We start from the raw sequence: 22,898 nt of genomic DNA on the forward strand, positions 1-22,898 counted from the left end.
TTACAATTTAAATCAAGCAATATGAATACATTCATTTGTGAAAAATACTAAGGGAATTATGTTTGCAGAAATAACATACCATTACATCTCATCAAGACTTTTTGTGTGAAACGAAATGTGTGCCATGGACTGCACTGACGGCACGTTCTGACCACTATCCAGAAACAGTATGCTCTAATGAAAATTTCAAAACCAACCATGTAACATAAACAAGCACTTTTAATGGCACGTTCATATAAATATAAAGAAACAAATTAGTTTGGAAGAACTAAAATCTTGCTCCACAAAAGATTTTACATATTAGCCAAGATCAAATTGGTCTTCTCTTAATCCAAGTAATGTTAAGGTGTAACTGGGGTAGGACAGATGTGGGTGAAAGAAATTTAGCTTCTCAGGAATTTCCCATTTTTACATGCTAAGCTGCAAACTACATTTTCCAGGCTCCCAAATTTTACTGGGTAATGATCTAGCAGTAAACATTTCTCATTTCTTTTATTGTTTTAATTCAGATTTAATTGACATGCAGTATTATATTACTTTCAGGTGTACAACATAATGATTCAATATTTGTGTATACTTTGAAATGATCACCACAGCAAATCTAGTTTACATCTATTACCACACAGAATTATTACAAAAATTGCTTATTTCATACAATAAAAACAAAACATATATTCCATCATTATTAAAAATGAAAACACCATTTTCTGTTATTTTGGCGGAAGTAATCATGTGGTTGCTCTGAAATTTTTTAACAGCTTTATTAAGGTGTAACTATATATGATAAAACTCACTTGTTTTAAACGTACAATTCAAGATTTTTAGTATGTTTACAGAGTTGTGAGGTCATTGACAAGTGTTTTTAAAGTGATTGACTTATAGAAATGGTTTAAGTATTTGTAATTTTTCACATATAAAAGGTTACAAATTCAGGTACGACTAAGAAGAAACATATATTAATATGTATATATATCCATATATAGGACTGTTCATTCAACAATTCATTCTGCTTCTCCTACTTGAGTAGACAAAGGTCAAGACAATTATGGAAGGTAAACTTAGCCTTTGCTGCTAAGTCACTTCAGTCGTGTCCGACTCTGTGTGACCCCACAGATGGAAGCCCACCAGGCTACCCTGTCCCTGGGATTCTCCAGGCAAGAACACTGGAGTGGGTTGCCATTTCCTCCTCCAATGCATGAAAGTGAAAAGTGAAAGTGAAGTCGCTCAGTCATGTCTGACCCTCAGCGACCCCATGGACTGCAGCCTTCCAGGCTCCTCCATCCATGGGATTTTCCAGGCAAGAGTACTGGAGTAGGGTGCTAATTTTATCAATTAATTGTACAGAAATTCAGATATATATCATTAAAGGAAAGGCAAGCTTATAAAAATCATCAATTGTTCACTTTACCAGAGAATACTTTAATCTATACAGTGTCTAAAGACTTTTTCTAAACACCAACCTCCCTATTATACATAAATACTATTCAATTATAAAACTTAAATAACTTAAAAAAATTTTATACTTTGTATAAAGTGATACACATTTTCAAAAGTGGAATCCCTTTATAAAACAAGTATTATACTTGTTTTACAACAAATAACCACTTACTTTACTATCTGTGTTAACATCAGACTTTTACAATGTATGAAACTACATGTCATGATTTAATTCATGATATGTCTGAACTCATGCCATAAATTAATATATAAAAGCTTACACTGTGTTTTTTCTCAATGTATGACAGAGAAGTTGTTGGCCTAAGCCAATTTGAAGTGTGATTTGAAGGCATTTAGCAACTTTATTCCAGGCAATATAATAGGTAACACTTAACAATCATATACCATTTTTCTTCTCAAAGTATCATGCTGTCTTCCAATGTCAACATTTAAAACATTCTATATTACAAAAACTGAAATGTAAAGACATATAATTGAATGCATACACAAGGATTCAAAACAGTGTTGTTACACTGGACAATGAGCAACACCTGGATATATTAGACTAATAGGAGTGATAGGGAAATGATTAGCAAATAATCTACTACATACTAGATACCATACTGGACAGTTTGGCAACTCAATTAGCTTATCAAGAAAGCTGATCTATTCCAAAAGAAGGGTCTCCTATTTCCAAGTGAATTAAAAGGGGAAACTTGATGATTTAATTATGATGCACGTTTATTCATCTGTGGAAGTTTGGGTTCAATTTCGAGCAATAAAAACGCGGTGTGGTTTGGTTTACAGTGCAATGACAGTACCAGATTAGCATTTAATTTTCAAGAAGTGGAAGACAAAGGCAGTGCCAGGCAGGGGCCAAGTGTGCGTCTTAACTCTGCAAACGGCATTCTACCCAGAGACAGGGAATTTGTTTACTTTCAGTGGATACTGCATCTCAATTGCCTTGACCTTCCTCAACACAGTAACTGTAAAGTGATTAATGAAGTTTGAATGGAGGCTCTGGTTACACCAAAAGACAACTATACACCTCTGCGTTGTTTTAATTAACAGCTAACACTTCAAATTAGTTTGCTGTTGCCACAGTAATGACCTGTTCCAATGAGTGCATGAAGGAAGCACTTTTATAAGTTACTTTTAGTGCTGAGTCCTTGAGCATTCCACTTTGTGACCAGCACAGAACTTCTGGGAATAGTCCCAGCCCTTAAAATTGAGTACACAATCTATACACACTTTAGGACTCTAAAAGCTAAGTAGCCTGGTATAAATTTTTTGAGTATTAAAATAACAAGAAGACAAGCAAAGAGAACATCTATACTTTTCATACTTTCTTTACTTTCTCTTTCCATTTGGAACAATAGATTCCATATAAATAAACAAAAAAGTTGGTACCAACCTTTAATTTTGGTAGTACAAATTCAGACAATGTATTGAGCAAGTCAGTAATATCGAGTACTGTCTTATCTAATCCCTCCCTTTTAAGGTAGAAATATCTAAAAACAAGGTTAAAAAACTTGTTCAAGCATACACAGTCAATGGCAAAGACAAGACTGGAACTGAGGCAGAACACATGTATTCTAGGAACTAAAAAAATAAGTGGTAATGTTTAAGTTCTCTTAACTGCATTCTAGAGCAGGGAAACTCATAATTCAAAACTTACAAAGGTGCCGCCCTATTTCAGTCAGGCTAAGACCATCACACTAAATCTTTCCCAGCAAGGAAGCATTCTGCAACCACTGCCAACCTGCCAGGGGAGGGAGAGGAGGGAAGGCTTATGCTCTGAGACGCTGCCCGGGCTCTGACGCTGGCTCTGACACTTAGTGTGAACGTGGACTGTCGTCAAACTTCACCTTGTCTCTCGTGCCTTATGTCTGAAAAGGGGAAACTGGTCCCAATGTCATAGACTTGTGAGGTTTAGTGAGACAAGTAAAGCACAGAGGACAAGGCCTGGCACAGAGTAAGTGGGTGTTACACGTTAGGAAGCTAGAAAGTTTCCAGGGTAGATGGGTGTTTTAAGAGTAAAACCACTAAAACAGACTGGAAAAGCTCCGTTTTCTGCTTCTGCAAATCTCTCTTCTGCACAATACTCACTCTGTTCCACAAAACATCTTTCTGCCTCAGGCCCTTTCCACCTACATCTCAGCCTGGACCACTCTTCCTTCAATATCCACTTGACTTGTTCCATCACTTCCTTCAGGTCCAATGTTACTTCTCTGACTATCCTACGTAGAACAGCTCATTCTCTCTTTCTTTATTCTTCATAGAATTCATCAACACTCTACACAATTTATTATTTGTTTCCAACCACTAGAAAGCAAGCTCTGTAAAAACAGGGACATTTTGTTGTTGTTGCTCTATATGGTATCTCCAGTGCCCAACCCTGTACTGGGCAAATTTTATAAATATTTGTTGAAAGAATGAATAAATTGCTCTTTTAAAAAATTATTGGTTTAGATTCTAAACCTATTAATATCCAATTTTTCTTTTCTAACACACATATAAAAAACTATCCTTTAAGTATGACTTGGGCTCATGAGTTTTCACATATGGTATTCTTCCCTGTTCAGTTGCAAATATTTTTGTCCCACTATAATGTACTACACAACCCATAAATTATTCAGATATGTGCATTTTAATTCTCAAATGAACAAGAGGTTTAAGATTATTATTATTAATTTCTAAACTAATTGTATTATAGTCAGAAAAAGTGATCTGTAAGTTACAAACTTAAGTGAGACTTGCTTTGTCCCCTAGTATATAATCAATTCTTAAGTTTTCTATACCTCTATATCCTCTCAATATGATTGATAAAGAGTGTTATAAGATCATGTGATCAGCTTGTTAATGATGATGTTAAAGTCTTCTATATCTTTAATTTTTGTTTCATCTATTGATTATTGAAAGACAATTCTACTATGATTGTGGATTTATTAAATTTTCCTTGTCAAGCCTTTTTTTTTTTTTTTTTGCTCTATGTATTTTAAGGTTATGTAGGCAATGGCACCCCACTCCAGTACTCTTGCCTGGAAAAGCCCACGGACGGAGGAGCCTGGTAGGCTGCAGTCCATGGGGTCGCTAAGAGTCAAACACTACTGAGTGACTTCACTTTCACTTTTCACTTTCATGCATTGGGGAAGGAAATGGCAACTCACTCCAGTGTTCTTGCCTGGAGAATCCCAGGGACGGGGGAGCCTGGTGGGCTGCCGTCTATGGGGTCGCATAGAGTCGGACACGACTAAAGCGACTTAGCAGCAGTAGCAGCATTAGCTATATACAAGCTTAAGACTATTATATATTCTTTTCTTCTATCATCATATAGTAGTCCTTTCTATCTTCATCCCTAAAATTAAAAAAAAAACCCACAAAACTTTTTGTCTTAAAGCCTGCTTTGTCTTATGTTAATATAACCTCACTAGCTTTCTATTGATTAGTTTTTGCCTAATATCTTTTCCCCAACCTTTTCCTTTCAACCTTTCTCTGTCTTCATGTTTTACGAATATATTCTAAAATAGTTAAAAATAGCAGATAGCTGTATTTTTTTAAGTTCCACTTGACCAATCTACTAACTGGCAACATATATCTATAATTATTGATACATATAGATTTATTTCTATCACCTTATTCATTTACTTTTCACCTCTCTCCGTCTACTATCCTGGATTGTTACTGCTATTTAGTTGCTAAGTTGTCCGACTTCTTAGCGACCCTACAGAGTGTAGCCTGCCAGGCTCCTCTGTCCCTGGAATTATCCTGGCAAGAACTCTGGAGTGGGTTGCTACTTCCTCCTCCAGGGGATCTTCTCGACTTAATCACTGAACCCATATCTCTGAAGTCCCCTGCACTGTGCCACCTGGGAAGGCCTGATACATGTACACATATCCTCTCTTTTTTGGATTTCCTTCCCATTTAGGTCACCACAAAGCATTTAAAAAACTATTTATTTATTTGGCTGTGCCAAGCCTTAGTTGAGGCACGCCGGATCTTTTGAGCTGCAGCATGTGAGATCTAGTTCCCTGACCAGAGACTGAACTCAGACACCCCAAAATTGACGCTACAGAGTTTAGCCACTGGACTACCAGGTTAGTCCCCTGCCCTCACTCTTGAATGACAGTTTAATTGAGACAGTTATTTCCTTTTTATCTTGGGAGGATACCATTGTCTTTCAGCTTTCAGTATTATTGGTGCAAACCTGCTATCCACAATTTGCTGGCCGATAAATGCCACTGAAGGCTCTTGGACAGAAGAGTGCTATGATCAGACTTTAAAATTCTTACTCTGGCTGCAGATTACCACAACACTACTTGAAAGAGCAAGGAGCACTTAGAATGGTGTTACTATAGTCTAGGTAAGAGGGGGTAGTATGAATCTAGGTAGTATTACCAGATGTGGAAAAGGGGACATAGATAGAAGACTTTGGCCAGATATAATCTATGACACACGGGATGAGGAGGCTGAACCTAAAATTTCAAGCAAAGATCATAGAATTATGGTGTTTATTAGCAGAAAGAGAAGGTTCTTATCTAGTCATCCTTAAATATATAATCCTATACTTCTTAGCTTCATGAGAGCAGAGACCGCATCAACTTCATTCAACAATGTATATATAGTATCTAGCAAAATACTTAGCATATCATAGATACTCAAATATTTGTGAGATAATAATTAAATGGTGTAGTCAGGAAAGGGGAGAAAGAAAAATGAAACAGGGAACTAACAATTTCTAACAGTCCACAGAATTATTCTAATTTCTGTATGTTGTATATAACATAAGCCACATTTCACAGATAATAATAGAAACAGATGTGGGGATATTAAGATAATAAGAATTTATGAATGGCAGGTATAAGATTCAAATTCAGGTCTATTTCAATTTAATGCTTGTGTTCTTTCCAGTACAGACAGAGTATACACAGGGAATGATTTGAAATAAGTTTACTTCAGGATACTGTGAATGTTGAACGTGGAATTCAGAAGAAGAATGTACTGAAATCCCACACATTATATTCCCTGTCCTATGGTTTATGTTTCCCTATCTTGTGCTTGATGCCAGTTCATCCACTGGTGTCAACTACTCTGATGTTTTATGATATGTCACATGTTGCTGCTAATACTCTTTTTCTTCAAAAGTGTTAGATAACTTCACTAGTATATGCTTCGTTTAACTATACTGTAAACACTAATTACCAAACAATCTGTAAATTCTTAATATAGGGTCTGTATCTTATCCTATTTTACTGCAAGTTTCAAGTCAGGGTCAAGGTCCATTCTCTTCACTGCTATATCCCCCAATTCTACCAGAGTATATGACACACTCTCCGCTTAGATACCTAGTTTTCGTATTAAATAAATAATGCATACCTCCAACTGCCAAGAACAATGGTGGGCATTGTGGCTGGGGCAGAGAACAAATCAGACAAGGTTCTTGCTTTCCTGGGGCTTACTTTCTAGTGGGGCAAGACTGACAATAATCAAATAAATACACAATATGTCATGTAGCAGAAGCGCAACAAAAAAGACTAAAGGTAGGGATATAGACAGTGATCAAGATTAGGGGCATTAAAAAAAATATTATAGGTAGGAGGAAATTAAGGAATGCACCTCTCATTCAGTTATATGTGAGCAGTAAAGGAGCATACCATTTAGACAGAAAAAGAGGACTGTGGGAAGAGGAAATGTTGAGTTCAAGGCCTTAAGGTGGAAGTGTGTATTTGACATGTGTGTGGAACTGGAATAAGAAAGACTAGGTGTGGGAGACAAGTCAGAAAGGTAATGGGAAGACAGATTGTTTAGTACCATTTAGACCATGGTGAGGTCTTTGGCTATCATTCTGAATGCTATAAAAAGTCACAGGGTCATGTGGAGAGTTTATATTCAGAAAGATCATTTTGGCTGTTGGGTAAAGAGAATTCTTTGTAGGAAATTAAGGAGAGAAACTAGAACAGTAGCTGGGAGGCAAGAGATAATAGAGGCTTAGAATATGGTGGTAGGTCAGAGGTGGTCCGCTTGCTCAAACAGCTTTGAAGAAATGCCAACATAATGTTAATATAATGGACGGTCTGGGAGAAAAAGAAGAAAGAAGAATGACTGGAAACTCTCTGTCATGAGCAGCTTGTAGGACGAAGTTTCCATTTACAAACATTAGAAAAACTAAGAAGGAACAGATTTTAGAGGAAATGTCCGCTTTGGGTAACTTTGAAATGCCTAAGACATTCAACTGGTAATTAGATATGAGTCTGAAGTTCAGGGCAGAGGACAGGACTGGAGATATACATTTGGGCTTCATCAACATATAGATGGTATGTAAAGTCATGAAACTACAAAATCTCACTTGGGAATTTTAAAAAAAATATTTTAATTTATTTCTTTGGCTGCATTGGAGAAGGAAATGGCAACCCACTCCAGTACTCTTGCCTGGAAAATTCCACGGATGGAGGAGCCCGGTAGGCTACAGTCCATGGGGTTGCAAAGAGTCAGACAACTGAGCGACTTCACTTTCTTTCTTTCTATAGTTCCTTTTGGAGAAGGAAATGGCAACCCACTCCAGTGTTCTTGCCGGGAGAATCCCATGGACAGAGGGGCCTGGTGGGCTATAGTCTATAGGGTTGCAGAGTCGGACATGACTAAGCAACTAACACACACATACACATTTGGCTGCGTGTGTCTTGGTTAAAGCACATGGGGATCTACAATCTTTGTTGTGACATGTGGAATCTTCAGTAAGGCACATGGGATTCTCAGTTGTGCATGCAAACTCTCAGTTACAGCATATGGGATCTAGTTCCCTAACCAGGGATCAAATCCAGGCCCCTTGCACTGGGAGCACAGAGTCATAGCCAGTAGAATACCAGGGAAGTGCCTCAATTAGGAATTGAATTAAATAGAGATGAGGTATAAGGAATGGACCCGGACACCTCCAAATCCAGAAATCAGGGAGCTGAGAAGAAACCAGTAAAGGAGATGAGAAGGTACAGAACGTATGCCAGCAACAGAACCCACAGAACAGTACTCCCAAGGCCCGGAATGCTGGTGTTACATCTCTGACACTGCCAAGTGCGGTACCTTGCTCAGGGCAGGTATCCAAAAGAACACGTGACTGACTTCAAAAGCAAGATTTGGGGACGAATGCAACTAATCTTATAATTTTCTATATGAAGATGGGTCTAGTACAACACACACAAGGTTAGAGGTGTGTTAACTTTCACCTAGTTCCTAATAAGATTTTATTAAAAGATACATCAATCCAAAAAACTAAACAGAATTTCTATAAGAATTTTTAAAAGTGTGTAAGGAAAAGGAGAAATTTGAAAATGAAATGTTAAAAAGTCCTACATTCACATAGGACATAAGGGAGAAGCAACCTGTGTTCACATTTCAACATCTGGATTCCCGCACAAATTTATGTCATGCATAAGATCAATTGCATCTGTATTTTACAATGTTTACTGAAATTATTTATGCTTAGAATTTCAAATTCTAGGAGAACCGAAAAAATATGAATCGGCCCAGATGACTCCTGTTCACAAAATAAATAACCTAGAGCTGATCATATATTTTCTGATAAAGCTTGTGCAATCTCATACAATTAAAGTAGGCATCTAATTTCTATGACACTATTCTGCATATCAATTTCTAAATACTTTCTAATCAAATTATTTTCAATTATGAGAAGAAATAATTTATAATAGGGAATATTTGTGCTTCTCTAATGGTGAGGTAGGATATAATTTAAGAATGGGGGACTGACCTATGATCTGACTGCAAATATTTCATGTTTCAGCATAAATGGTAATATGATATGTGATAAGTGTCACTCTGTTAGTAAAACAGTCATCAAAATGACTAGGGAAATACGCCTCCTCCCTTTTTTCTGCCTCTTGGAACCAGGATTTCAAGAGTAATTGCACATATGATGACTTTTAATCATGATAGCAACACAAGAACACTGAAATGCCACTGCCCTGTGGAGGGGGCAGGGCAATTCTTTCACATACCACGTGGAATAAATGCCATTGACTTAAGTTCCACTCTCACAGAGCATACTGCATAAAAGGTTAGTGAAAAGCGGGATGCAATTACTGTGAATTATTTATAGAGCACTATCAATTGTTGGAAACTCTCCAAATAAATGGGAAACTTAAGAAAACAAGCCAGTCACTAAAATGGTGAAACCAGTCGTTAAGCTCTGGCTTAAGAAATACATACACACACACACACAAAACAAACATATTTTGTTATTTTGTGAGATTAATTTTTTTTTAAAAATCCTGGATGTTGTTTTTTAATGCAATTAAAATTAAAATCAGGAACCTAATGTAAACTAGCTATGTATGGTTCAGTTAATGAAAATTTTGTTTTATTGCTTGATCATTTTAGAGATTTATTCTCTTGGTAGGTTTCTTTGGGGGTGGATTTTACCAATATGTCACGTAACAAAATAGCCATCTACAGAAAAAAAAATTCAAATAGTTTCAGGGAAATCAACACTGACAGTTGTTGTCTCCCATAACAGATAAACACATTAGCCAGGCTCTAGCTGTTAAAACAGGAAATCCAAAGTAAACAGCAGTTGTAAAAAGCTTTTATATAAACTGTACTAGTTCAAATAGCAGTCTATGCCAACGTTCCTTCTGCCTAAAAACCCATTACAAATGCTGACTACTGATTGTAAAATGATTTATGGTTAAGCAACAGGGCCCCCCATACTGTTTAAGTATCAAATCAAATATGTTATTAGGTCACACATATTAACAACTCTTTCAAGATGCTGATCATACACAGGGCTCACAAACCAACCTAATGTTTAATATAGAGAACTTGGCAGGGTTAGAAAGAGTTCCAAGCAGAGAAGAGCTACTTTAACTCTACATTTTATGATTTCTTCTTCTTTCTATTTACTTTCGTTCTCCTTTTTACTCCCACATCTGTCTCAAAGTTAATGTGGTCATCCCTTCCTCCATATTTCTTTCATAAGGTGATATAGCCTTATTCAAGCCTTTAATATCAACTAGAGTAATGTCTTTTAATACATGGCCCAAGTACCTCTGAGGTTAAGGAAGCTACAGGCATAGTGATCTCTTGATCAAAGCTTCTGAAAGAATGTTAATGGGCAAAACAGAGGCAAGAGAAAGCCTAATGATGAGGATGGGAAAAAAAATGAGGCAACACATGTGGGAGGGAAACAAGAGTATCTTGACGATTAACTAGCTAGGAAACTTCTTTCTGAAATGGCTTGATTATAATATCATCTCTGCTCATAGTGGGAAGCTAACAATAAGTCACTTTCCAAAATGAGATATAAAAATGGCTATTTCAGAAAACCTCCTTCTACTCATAAGTAACATTCAATTGTGCTTTATGGTTTATAAAATGTTTTTTATATAAGGAAGCTATTTAAGTTGTGCAAAAATGTGCAGATATTTTTATTAGCCCCATTTTACAGATAAGGAAACCAAGGCTTGGTGAGGTTAACGACTGCTTCAAGATTCTTATCTCCTAAGCTTTGGAGAACTTTTTCTGAAAAAAGTTGGCTTAAAACTCAACATTCAAAAAACAAAGATCATGATATTCCGTCCCATCATTTCATGGCAAATAGATGGGAAAACAATGGAAACAGTAAGAGACTTTATTTATGCGGGCTGCAAAATCACTGCAGATGGTGACTGCAGCCATGAAATTAAAAGACGCTTGTTCCTTGGCAAAAAAGCTATGACCAACCTAGACAGCATATTAAAAAGCAGACACATTACTTTGGCAACAAAGGTCCATCTAGTCAAAGCTATGGTTTTTCCAGTAGTCATATATGTATGTGAGAGTTGGGCTATAAAGAAAGCTGAGCACTGAAGAATTGATGCTTTTGAACTGTGGTGCTGGAGAAGACTCTTGAGAGTCTCTTGGACTGCAAAGAGATCAAACCAGTCAATCCTAAAGGAAATCAGTCCTGAATATTCTTTGGAAGGACTGATGTCGAAGCTGAAGCTCCAATACTTTGGCCACCTGATGCAAAGAACTGACTCATTGGAAAAGACCCTGAGGCTGAGAAAGATTGAAGGCGGAAAGAGAAGGGAATGGCAAAGGATGAGATGGTTGGATGGCATCACTGACTTGATGGATATGAGTTTGAGTAAGTTCCAGGAGTTGGTGATGGACAGGGAAGCCTGGAGTGATGCAGTCCATGGGTCACAAAGAGTCAGACACGACTGAGTGACTGAACTGAACTGAACTGACTGAAGCTTTGGACTGGGCTGTGGATTCAAATTCCTCTGCAGCCAAATCCAATGCTTGTCCCAAACAAGCCTGTGTGAACATCAACGGGCTGCTTCTAGATCCTCTAATTCCAGTTGTCTTCAAGGCTCTCTGGATAGGGTCAGTGCTGCTTTTTAAAAAGCAATAGGGAAAATCGATTGAATGACTCACTTTTCAGAGTTGCATTAACTTTTTCAGGCCACTGGGGTACAATTTACTAAATTACCTCTCCTAGAACACTAAATAGTACCCTAGTGGGTCAAAGAGTAAATGCACCTCTGAAAAGTGAGCCATTTATCCCCTTCTTCCCTGTAGTACCAGATGTAATCTGTCCCCTATGACAGAAATATTAACCCATTTCCATTAAAAACTCAAGAAATTGTCCCACACTAGAGAAAATGAGTATGGGGAAGCTTCCCTGGGAGAGGAAAACAAAACAAACAAAAATCTCTCTTCTATAACCTTGCTCACAATACTGGTGAAAAGTCAGCATGTATTTATATGAAAATAGTGGGCTTTCATTCACTGTAGATTGATTTTAATCAAGGCCTCAAAACACAACAAAAAAATACAAATTCAAAGCTGATGGTTTTCAGCAGGGAGATGCACAGGACATCATGATGGCTAGTTTCATCCTGTACTGCAGTATTTAAAAAGTAAAGCTCAAACATTCATCTTGCGTGTGTAATACGATATATATCACAGATCGTGGTTCTTTCACATATCTCACTATCCCAGAGATTATCCCTTTGACACAAAAAAATCTTCTTGGCTAGCAAATAAGCACATTATTACTTTTAACCTTTATAAAGGCAAAAGCCTCTGAATACATTTCTGAGTTGCCTCAGAAATAGCTATTGAGTGATTTAACAGTTGCTAGATACTTTAATAAAGCCAAACTTTAAGTTTTCAGCACTGTTAGTCTCTTACTCTTCTGGAAGATGGCTATGCAATGAAAATAAGACAACTTTAATTTAAGAATCATCCAGCTTCTAATTAAACTGCCATAGGCAGCTGGTTGGATAAGTTTTAATCAGTTTCAATCACCTATTGATTGGTATACTGAAGCCTAAAAAATTAAAAGTAAAAGATGATTGGGGAATTGTCCCATCTCAGAACAACAGTAGAGGCCTCTGTAAATAACTCCTCTTTTAACCATCAGCTAAATGAACACTTCAATACTGCAGTACAAAGTCTTCTGCAAAATTACTTTAACTAACAAGCAGAAATTTATCAGCTTCAGCCAAAATCAATGCTGAAATCAATTTGAACACTGGTTGTGTCTAAAGGGGCTCATTGGCAATTTAGGGAAATTACACCATGTAAATGCCTGTGCTTTAATTGAACAGTTTCATCAACTAGGCTGTGATTGCTGTCCATTCACTTATTTACTTTCGCTGCAGCTACCATTCTGCAAAGGAATGGCTTTTGTCAGGCTGAAGAGAGGCACTTTATCTTCATTTTGTGCACTTTTGTGCATAACAGACTTCATGACACTGGCATATCATGACTAGGGTTAAAACAAACCAGGAGGGACTTTTTCCTTTAACCTAAAAAATGAACAACACTCAAACTACCATCATACCTTACACCATCCAGGGAGAGTCATCTTTAAGCAAAGAAAAATCTTTGCCTCTATGTTTTGGACAACAGGAGAAAGTATTTGGATTCTAAACAAAATTCCATCATGTTCTTCTTTTTGAGATATCTGTAGCGATTTCCAAAAATATATAAACTGCATTAGAACATTCTCTCCAAAAATTAAGTAACATTTTGTTTTACAAAGTCCTTTGAGATTAGTCAAGAGGAGCTGATTCTCCAATCTATTCAGGAGATTAAGGCTTATTATTATTTAAAGTAAGATTAACGAGAGGAGAAAGGGAGAGGGGTCTGCATGGGAGGAAGAAACCAGACTTGTTTGTAAAGATCAGAGGTCAAAACATCTATAAGACTCCAACGATTTAAATACATACACAAAAGCACTCACAAAATCATGAGCAATGAAAAAAAACCCAAAGATGCAATTTCTGCAGAACTATATGTGGAACTGACTGAAGTCTGGAGATGGGAATTAATGTTTTAAATACTGGGTTAATCACTTAGTTCAAAGATTACAAATTTCAGGGAAGGTGAGAAGAAAGAAGACAGCTGTTTGTTCCCATAAGTCATCTGTAAGGTACATGTGCCTGATGCAAAAAATAAAAATACAAAATACAGCCGTAGTACATGTGCTAGAAAATGCCATCAGAAGATTTTAGGCTTGCACATAGTTTGCTTACCCTAGCTCCTCACTGAATCCAAATGCAGTTGTTTACTAAAAAGGGCCCTGGGAAAGCATCAACAAATAAGAAAGCATGACTTTCAACGGTGGTTCTAGCCCTTGTCTTGCTTTAACTCCTCGGAGAAATCCCTTGATTTCAGGATTTCATCACAGGTTACACGGTGTTGGTGACACCTCCCCTACCCGGCTACATTCCCGCGTTGCTGGCGTTAACCTTGGCATGCGACGGAGGCCCACGGTGGAGACAAACGCAGCCGTAGGGTTCTGAGCATCCACTGCATTCTGGGGACGCGAAGGCAAGGCCTCAACACATTTAACTAGGCTTCCAGGGAAGCAGAGAAACCTCGCATTTGCCTTTTCAGTCAGTTACCCAAGGCTTACACTCTGCAACACTAAAAAATTAACTTTCAAAAAAAGTTAAAACGAAGAAAAAACAAATGGTGTACAGAAACTAAACTTGGCACATGTGTTGTAGTAAAAATTCACTCTGTAATTTTATCCCACCTATCATTTTCTCTACAACTATAAAATTTCATTGGCTATATATTTTGTTACTCAGACAACATAAAAATATATTTTATTCATAGTTTTTAGATAACTTTTCAGAAAACTTGATTATAATTTAATCAGAGCTTTGTTTATTGACTATAGTATATTATTACATTTTGTTTCTAAAGTTAGTAGTCGTAATAGAATCAGTATGCTTGAGAATCTTACACAATGTATATTTTCCAAGTACACTAAGCTTGTTAAAATACTATATTGATTGTGCCCTAAAGCAAGTTCTGATTTTGTCTGAACATTCTTCACTTCATTATTTGAATTCACAAAACAAAAACCACAGTTCTGCTTTGAGCAATAATACTGTACATTCTTTTTCTTTTCTTCTTTTGTAGTACTGACTAGGAAAAATATGGAAATTTTAGGGTCAAGAGGATAACATAATACAAAGTTACACTTAAAAATCAAAGTAATGTTTAAAAAAACTTGATGCTTAATACCCAGAGCTTAAGTCTCTATTGCTGTTTCCCCCTCTCAGTTAGTAACCTGCTCCTCCAATTCAGTTTTAATGCACAAATCAGAACCTAAGTGTATTCGACTTCAGTAAGGCAGCAATTTAACAGAAACATGGTCTCTTATAGCAAGGTAACCAAAGACAGAGCAATGAAAAAAAAAAACAAAACTGTGGCAGAAAGTTATACACAGTAAATGTGGTTTGTACTTTCCAGTGAATTATTTTCCAAAAAAGCAATTTAAGTAAATACCCTAGATGCTGTGGCATACAAATATTTGCTTGTGCTATATGCCAACCAAGAGCCGTTAATTTTCTAACACATCAGACACTGTAAAATAGTTTAGAAAAATTTAATGTGTCTTATAAATCAAGAAATGCTCCAACTCCTCTAGCACAACCATAGAATTAATCTCAGGATCCAATTATTAAATTCAAAGTTTTGATAAGAGACCCAAAGGATAGACCAAATAAAAAGTTATGTTGCCATAATTCTGTCAGTGAAGTAATGGTTGTTTTAACATCTACTAAAAAGCCTCTAAAATTAACAACTAGAGATGGTGCATCACTGACTTTCAAGATCATATATTAATTTAGATCTCACACTGAAAAATAATTTCGGTTAAAAATTGAGAAACTTAAAAGAGTGTAGATGACAAAAAGGAAAACCGTGGCTTGAGAAGTAGGCCCAAGTACTGATGTAGTGTCAGAAGGAATTTGAGGTGGACAACTCGATGTTTTGATACTGAGTTCTAATCTTGATTTGACCATGGGCATGCCACTTAACCCTTCCAAGCTTTATCTTTCTCACTAGTAAAAAGGGGCTAAGTATATCGACCATGCTTCTTGGCAAAGATTAAGCGAGATCTCAAAGATCCCACATAATCAGGCTCCTTCCCATTTCTCCACCATCCCCTGAGCTTGCTCTACTCCAATTCCAACCACACTCCTAGACACAACACCTTCACACTCATCTCAGGGCATTCTCCACAGCAGTTTCTTCTGCCTGGATTCTGGATTCCCAGATTCTCCCATGACTGGCTCCTTCCTGTCCTTCAGGTCTCAGCTCCAATATCCCCTCCTCAGATAAGCCTTGCTGAGCATTCTTTACAGCACTTGTAAGGTCTGATATCATCTTACTTTGGTATTCATTTCCTTGATTGCTGTCTGTCTGCACCCCTAGAACAAGCTCCAGGAGCACTGGCCACCTGTGTTATTCACTTCTGGATGGCTTTGGCACAGAGCGACTGTCGGTGAGCATACATTCAACGAATATACAGTAAGACAAAATCTAAAAGAACAAAACCAAACGATACTTGACATTAACATTTTTATGGTAGCTGAATGCTAAATTTCATTCTGGAACTTTACACTCAGGAGTAACCTTTGCAGTCTTTTCATGTCCAGTCTAGGTGGGAATTCTTTTCTCAGCAGTCCTGAACACTAAGCCGTATCATTCTGCTTAAGGTAGAAGCCAGAGCCACCCAGCGATGCATCCATGAATACTTTGCATCCATCCTGAGACTGTGAAGATAGCCTCTACAGGTTAATTCCTAAAACACTAAGTGTCTACAGTAGGTAACGAGTGGTACTGGGCCATGGAAAGACATCGTTCAAATGACCTCTAGGGAGGACAGGCCGGTGGGTAAAGTAGCAGAAAGAGTACAGGGCTCACTCTAACCAAAGGCACTGTCACACAGACATTCAAGACAAGCAATCTGAGGTGGGCCTTCAGAAAAACCTGCTCCTCTGTCTACAGGAATGCCCTTCAGACTTTATGTCAGTTGTCATGGGACCTCTTGATTTTTTCTTATTCAGATAAAAGGCAGCCAACTCCTCTGATCACTTTTCAACTCAAATAACAATTCCTCCATGAAGCCCTTTCTGAATCCTCCTGAGGAAAGAGCTAAAAGTTGTCACTCCCTCCTCGGCCCACAAGGGACGAGTGTGTATACCACATGGTACACATGTGTGTGTACCACACATGTGTGTGTACCACAGAGACACATGGCCTAGACTGTGAGGCCCTGTACTTACCTATCGACAAGATGTCTCCCTCCATCTGGACACAGGCCAATGAGAGCCTGCTCTCCCCAACAGCTGCCGCAGTGCCCTCACACAGCACATGCTCAGAAGGTGCCCACTAATGAACGAAGGAGGACTGGACGGCACAATGTCCCAGACCCCTGTTTATTCTCCCCATGCTCCTCTGGGTGCTCTCTGAACTGTCCATATCTCTCTAGAAAGTCAGCACCCAGAACTAGACACAAAAATCCAAAAGTTACACCCTGCGAGACAAAGTCAAACCTGGATGCTATACATTCTTAATGCAGCCAGAAAATAGATTTTAATGGAAACTAGACCTCTTCCACCCTATAAAAACAGAAGTGTGCTAATGCTTATCTGTTCTTAACCACTTCTGCTGAGGACGTTATATTTCTCTATAAAGAAAGCACTTTTATTAAAATAAAATATTAGAAAGAAGTCTTGCTACTTCAAAACTATTTTTCCCTAAAAGGAGATAGAGTTGAAATACTTCGATTCAGCAAATTCTTACTTGAAATATTACCATAATGTATTGATTTTTACCAGACTCAATTGACTGAAAAGTTGTTTGTATAGCAATATTGGCCAAACCAATATACTAGAACAATTTTGTTACCCATAGTAATCAAGTGCATTTCTGAAGTATAATTATACTGTCATAAAAATAAAGCCAAGATACCCTTTTCCAAGCAATAAAACAATAAGGGCTATAAAAAAGGAAGAAGAAAAGGCTAAATAAATGAGATTTTTTAAAATGAAATTTAGTGTCTTTCAGCAACACCCCCGCCTCTTCTTCCTTCCCTTAAGCCAAGGTTAGCAGAAAATGATCAATACTTCAATCTCAATAAACTATTTCAATAATAGTTAATTCGGGTGGAAACAGAGTCTGAAAATCTCTGCTCAGCGACCTGTGACATCCTGTCATGTTGGCTGGATGCCAATAATCCATCATTGCTGTAATGAATGTGAGCATGTGTGAAGTTATGGGGATGTGGAGATGGGGCAGCAAAGGTGGGAAAGGTACAGAGAGTCTGGAGCTCAGGTTCATTCTTCAGGTTCTAATCAATACAATGCACAGTACTGTATGAAACCAACCTGTAACAGTGAATGCTGAGAGAGGGAAGTGGACATAATTAATTTTATTTGACAAATGTTCATTGATTTTCTGAAAATATTTAATATCCTTGCTTGTCACATGATACTACAATACAATCCAGCCATATACAAGTATTTAATTTTACATTAAGATGATGTCTTATTTGCTTGTTTAAAATACAATCCTGGCTACAAGGAAAAGGCACTTCATTTGATTGGAAATTTAAAGTTAAAATAAATCAAACAATCACCCTAGCTCTTGGGTCAATATCAAAACCATTTAAAAACTACTCTTAATTTACAAGATGCATTTCAGGGAGAAAAACAAAAAGAAGTGGGGTCACTGATACAGTTGTTAGAGAAACTGGGGTCAGGCCTATGACTGTTTCTGGTTTGGCACCTTTGGGTTGTTTGGTGAAAAAGGAAATCAGAGTTTTTCTTGGTATTATGTGGTTCCCAATATTTACATCAAGGACCCTCTTGGTTGCACTTTCCCTTCAGGAATCCTATGTTTTAAAATATTTTGTTTACTAAATAGCATTTAATTAGGCAACAATTCATGTATTTTTTTCATTTTCTATAACTGACCACCACAGCTTCTAATTTTCATGAAATAAATCATGTTAACTGCAATGGGCTGATATAATTCCAGTCCTGAAACAAAAATATTTTAGTTGGCCTGTAAGTCATATCACAAGGGTAGAATACAGTTTAATAGTTCACAGGATCTGAGTTACTGTCTCCAAGAACCATCCCCACCCTACTCCCCAACAAATATTTCATAATATAGGTAAGACAACAGAAAGAAGGCAAGACCAACACCTTTGAGAACTGTTAACCCTTCCCTCCTCTCTTATCTCTAGATATGGTCAAATTAATTGTTAAATAATGGTATATATCCAATCTTTGAAACACCATGTAGTTAGCATACATGCTACCGATTATACCACTGAGAAAATTCTACCTCAAACCCAGGTTACACCTCTTAACTGTACCATAAGAAGCAGCTAGATTTAGAAAATCCACTAGTGTTTTCCAATACCTTGAGATTAGAATACATGGCCAGAAAGCTAACAGCAAGAGTCTTAGCCTAAATAATTGCATTAAAAAAAAGAGAACAGATGATCCTTAAGTGCGTGTCGGCTAACTGACTCAGCATGGCCTAAGTCCTAAGAGGTAGATACTACTTCATTTTTGGACCCAGAGCTTATGCGACTCCTTCAAACAATGCACTGAAGGAGCAAAAAATCTGAGTGCCTGGCTCATTATCATAGAACGTTTTCAAAGTAACTGATCCTATTAATTACTTTCATTTCCATGTGACTTACTATCCAAGAAAAAAGGACAGTAACTAGAATGTTGAGTTAGTGGACACCAAATACTAAGTTTTTAATATGTGAAAGAAAATTAATCATTCAAACATATGCTTTTAGTTTAGAAATCCCTATGCTTCTTGGTGAATGTTCTAAAACAATTATGCAGGCTCAAAATTATGCAGCCTCTAAAACTAGCTAGATATGGGGAGGATCCAATTAAAGAACCCTGCTAAAACCTGCTTGGAAAAAACCTCCACTGGCCTCATTCTTATTCCAGCCAACATGTATAGAGCATCTCTTCTATCCTTAGGACTGTGCTGGGTACACTAGAAAATACAAGTAAATGCAATGGACTCTGCCTGACCTTGAGAAAACACTGCCTCAGGGAGAAACAGAGTGGAAGGAAGAGATGCGGTGTAGAGTGCTGGTTCTGTTACATGAATGTGAGCCCCAGCTTTTACCAGCGGTAAAACAGGCTTGCCATTATACCAGCTGTCTTATAGCAATTTGAAAGTAAACTACAATAAATGAGAATATACCTTGAAACTTTGAAAAATCATTCTATTTAAAATAATATACGATATAAAAATAAACCATACTCATAAAGGAATAAAGAACCAAAGGCAACATCGAAATATATTTGGTATCATATTGCAGAATTTCTCAAAGTTAATTCAATACAACTTTAATTCTGTGAGATATTTACAGATCTTTCTCAAGAAAAGAATCCCATGGCCAAGTAAGCATAGAAAGCCCAGGGATTAATGCTCTTTCTATCATTGTTCATTTCTATCATGAACAGTAGTAAGTTCATGTAAGAATCATGAACATTCAGTGTCAGACACAGTACTAAGCCTTTTTTATGGAACATCTAATTTAACCTCACAATAATTTTGTACGACGTGTACTCAGTTGCTAAGTCCTGTCCAACTCCTTGTGACCCCATGGACTACAGCCCACCAGACTCCTCTGTCCATGGGGATTCTCCAGGCAAGAGTACTGGAGTGGGTTGCCATTTCCTCCTCCAGGAAATCTTCCCAACCCAAGGATTGAATCCATGTCTCCTGCGTCTCCTGCATTGGCAGGCAGAATCTTTACCACTGAGCCACCTGGGAAGCCCACTTTTATAAGATAGGTATTAGTATTATCCCCATTTTAAGCATAGGGAAACTGAGATAGAAGACACTATGTAACTTTCCCAACATCACACAAGCTGGTTAGTGGCAGATGCAGAATTCAAACTCAGAGTCCCTATACTTAACCACAACACATACTGTTTTCTACTTCCTCTAAGCTTTCAGAATTTATTGTGAATCTATCAGAAGGGAATAGTACATGTGTGCTTCCTGATTTATTTTTTGGAGCAACTTGTACTTTAGGAAATGAAGCAGTTAAAGTACATTCATTTACTTTTCCTAAATAATTCTTTCTCTTAGAATTGATCCATTTCATCCAAACTAATAATCCAAGAGATACCACAATTTACAATTACCTGGCTGGATCGCTATCATGAGTTCAGCAGGGGGCTATACACAGAATTTGCATTTGGTTCAAATATATAGGCCCAGAATTTCATACTGTATAACTGAGGAGAATATCCAAACTTAAAGGATGAAAATGTGATCAACTATTAAATAACATATATTGTAGTTACACAATATCATATCCCTTAAAATTCACAACATCTCAAGTGGAGCAAATAAGACTGAAATATCAACTTTTGCTTCACATTTATTAGCTTATTATTCTTTATAAGAAAAAAAAAATAGGCCCATTAGGCAGTTTTGTTACCAATGAGTGGATTTTCCAATATTTTCTTCATCTAGTTTATGTAGCATAGCCTGTAATGTAATCATTTTTGTTTGAAAAATCACAGTTTTTATAGTCAACACCATTAAGGTAAACTTAGTATAGGAGAAAGTCAATCAAAACACATCAAACGCTCAGTTTTATAGAGACTTTAGTAAAGTGGCTTTTCATTTCTTGATGATTATACCATTTCTTTGTGCTGAACTAAAAGCCAGAAATACGAGAACACCACAAATTGAAGCCCAGACAGAAATGAAGACCAATGATCAATGACAATGATCAATGATCAATGACGCGATGGACATGAGCTTGAGACGGACAGGGAAGCCTGGTATGCTACAGTCCATGGGGTCGCAAAGAGTTGGGCATGACTGAACTGAACTGATCAATGACAAGTGGTTATGTAATTTTATATCTTCATGTTCTCTCTCCTTAAGAATCACCTAGGCAATAAGTGAAATGTCTTCTTTTCATAAGAAATCTACAACATAAAGTACTGAAATGATCATGACACCGCCACTCACCCTCCATAATGACAACCACTGTCAAAAACATACTGAATCTTACAAAGTGTTTTGAGCATAAGCAATGGAAGCCAACTAAATAAACCCAGGAGAAGATGCTAATGTCACTGCGGCATCCTAGCAAATTAAAGAACTCGTGCTAAGGACCCTTCCTTGGATACTGTGACTCTAATAAAAAGAAAACTTCTAGCCATGCTTCTTAGCTAAAAACATTAGCCAGGCGAATGGGAAATTATTTGCAAGACAAAAAAGTTGTGCAGATGGACAGTGTTGATGGTTACACAATAATGTGAACATACTTAATGCCACTGAACTGTAGACTTACAAATGGTTGAGATGGTAATTTTTATGTTTTTACTACAATTAAGGATAACAGTTAAAGAAAAACAACACTAACATAATTTTATGCTGTAATTTTCCCTTGCTGGATGAGCATGTTATTTCTACTTCCCTGTATGCCCTCTCCCCTTTTTTTATAAACCTGTTTTAAGATAAAAGATTAAAATTTTAACACATAGAATATTATTTCCAATAAAAATTATCTGCTGGGGTTTGGTCTTATGTTTTCTCCTCTCTAGAATAAACCAGGACAGTAAATTCACAACAGGCCTTCAATTTAAAAATATTAACACGCTCAAGAGTCAAACATTTGGTGAAACAGCACAAGTAAGTAGGTTAGAGGTCTAAAGAAATGTGTTTGGATTCTATGTGAAGCTGATAAAAGGCATTCAAAGAGTTGCTAGAAAACTTTTCTATTTTATTACACCTGAACATTAGCATAAAAGCATTAAGAAGAAGAAAGGCTGAGATTTTGAAAACTGCTCCCTTTAGGGAACTCAAGAGAAGCAATTTGAGTATACATGTCCCTTCTTATTTCTAATGGTACCTGAAACCAAGAACCTTTAGCACAGGGTAAAAAGTCAAGTCAGATAAGAGTGAGAAGACCAGGACGAAGAAATGCTATTTATGTAGTACTAGGGGTTGCATGGGAAGGAATGACAGTACAGATCCAGGAAAGGACAATGGTAGCCTCAAATTCTTTAGACAAATTAGGCATCACACATTTTAAGGGCAAGAGGGTAAGACCCAAGGATTGTGAAAGAAATGTGTTATTATTT

The 22,898-nt window shown here is 37.1% G+C and overlaps 1 protein-coding gene across 8 annotated transcripts in view; it reads right to left on the minus strand.

Annotated features, from left to right (window-relative positions):
- The window catches only part of MAP2K5 (mitogen-activated protein kinase kinase 5), a 266,618-nt gene that overhangs the window by 182,577 nt on the left and 61,143 nt on the right, over positions 1 to 22,898 (minus strand). The gene's annotated exons all lie outside the window — the stretch shown is intronic.

The sequence above is a fragment of the Bubalus bubalis genome, chromosome 11, assembly GCF_019923935.1.
Source record: "Bubalus bubalis isolate 160015118507 breed Murrah chromosome 11, NDDB_SH_1, whole genome shotgun sequence".
Lineage (NCBI taxonomy): Eukaryota > Metazoa > Chordata > Mammalia > Artiodactyla > Bovidae > Bubalus > Bubalus bubalis.